The following is a 2,201-nucleotide window of genomic DNA, read 5'->3' as shown; positions in this document are numbered from 1 at the left end:
GCATTATCATCACCATAATTTCATAAAAAATTCCCCCCCTTATTGTCATCAACATCTTCAGAACTTAATTGGGTACATTTTTCTGCCAAGCAGTGAGGATACAAAGAATAATAAGACAACACCTATGCCCCAAAAGGGACAGGAGAGAAATGTAAATTACATTGTTAAATAGTGTGCAATATTCACTGCTTACAGAGGAAAAACACTTTGAAAACCTGAAAGTACTGTGTAATTATGAGGTGTTCCCATTATTATTGTTCCCAAAAAAAGATGCCAAGAGATGGCTGAATCTCACTCCAAATCCAGGATTTAGACCCTCTATGTCAACTATAAAATGGGAATGTGTGGGGGATGAACTTGCTGCCACTGTTTATAGCAGTAGAATTTGGCCAGGTGCCTCACGGGTTGAAGCTTTTGGAATCAATTGATCTGGGTTGGGTGTGAAAACAATCTTTCATTGATATAGTAAGGAACAGACTCAAACCTGAGCCTCTTACAGAAGGTTTAAGAAGACCTACTCACTAACTTAAATGGCCCCATGGAAAGAAAATTTGGAAACAGGGGTACAGCAGCATCTAACATTTGGTCCCAACTATAAGTAGCATCTGGGAAATTATCAGTAAAAATCTCAATCCAGTAGAGAGTAAATAATGAGGTCTCTCCCTATCATTTAATGTCAGTACCTTAGCCCTATGGGAGAGGATAGCAACTTGAAATAAGTGTTGAGACATTATTTTAAACAGTACTAGTCTGCAAACCCAACCAGAATAAAGTATATACTATTACATCAATGATTTCAGTCTCCAACTTTTTAATGAGGGAGAAAGACTTTATCAAATTCATAGACTTATTTTATTCACAGAGATAGACTGGACTGTATCCCATAAAGTAGAACCAAGAGATTTGGCTCTGGAGACAAGCTTCTCCATCAATGTGGCACTGCACCACATGAAAGTCCCACATGCACTCTGCCATTACTCCCCAGTCAAGTTCGGGCTATTGTCCAACAGTATGATGCTATTTTAAGTAGACTAATAATATGATGCTATATTAAGTAAACTACTAGTTAAAACTGGTTCCAGAGTACTGGACATAGCTTAGGGGAGGATAAATTTGACAGTTCCAGGACTAGGAGAGGCTTTAAGACTGAATTTTAGTAATTTTGGACAATAAAAACTATACTTCCACCATCATGGATGTTATTATAGCCTTTGAAAACAAATGCTCTTGCCTTTCCATCAACCAGAGCTGGCAAAGTTGAGAAATGACAGATAGTCTGTGAGCTTCTGACTCAGAAGGCCTCAGGATACATTGTGACACACTGATAGTTGAGACCTTGGGAAGATGAGATACATTTACTATTCAGATTAAAGATCAATATGGGGTATGCTAGCATAATGAAGAAACTGATGATGTTGGGATCCTATCAGATGGAACAGGAATAGAGAAAAAGCATGTAAGGCAGTGTAATACACAGAATAAACTTTTAGAGAAGACTATATAAAGAAATGATTGTGTTATTGTTTCAATACTACAATATATTGCTATGGCTAAAGAATTTACTGGAAAGTGATCAACTGTAGCAGCAAGCACCCCAGCATCCCCAGGGTGGCTGCCAACACAGGTACTTAGATCTACTTTTCTAAAGGAAAGCAACTCAAAATGGGTTAACAATCTTGCCTTAATCAATCAAACATATCATTTACCTAGTTCAGGGGAAAGTCAGCACCCTGAACTTCAGAGTACACAGACAGGTTACAAGCAGAAGTTACAAGACAGAGACATATTTCAAGCAGACAGACCTCCAAGTGTCTGACCATTACATCCATACCTAGTCACAGTTACCAGACAGGGAAGCATCAACATCTGGGTTTTCAAAGCCAGGGGGCTCTCAACGGCTGTGATAGTAATGGCAATTAAAGATTCCCCTGTATTGGCTTGGTTTTCAAATTGATTGTGTTAAAACCCAGAGTTTGTTAATCCCACCTGTGGGATGGGCTTGTTGATGTGAAAAGAAAGTCCTGAACTGGGAGGAGCTGGTGAGGTAGATTTGGAGAGACACTAGAGAGAGGCGGAAGATCTTTTTTTTGGAAGCAGCACCTCGTGGAGAGAGAGAGAGACTAAGAGGATTGCTGGTGGCCGCTTTGAATTTCCCTGGACTTTTGAGACCTGCCCCCTGAGCTGCCAAGGACTGAGGAGAC

The sequence above is a fragment of the Petaurus breviceps genome, unplaced genomic scaffold, assembly GCF_028583685.1.
Source record: "Petaurus breviceps papuanus isolate PSGF00001 unplaced genomic scaffold, PetGlider_PUasm1.0 90444, whole genome shotgun sequence".
In the NCBI taxonomy this organism is placed as follows: Eukaryota; Metazoa; Chordata; class Mammalia; order Diprotodontia; family Petauridae; genus Petaurus; species Petaurus breviceps.
The sequence above is the reverse complement of the archived record's forward strand: the minus strand, read 5'-3'. Positions refer to the sequence as shown.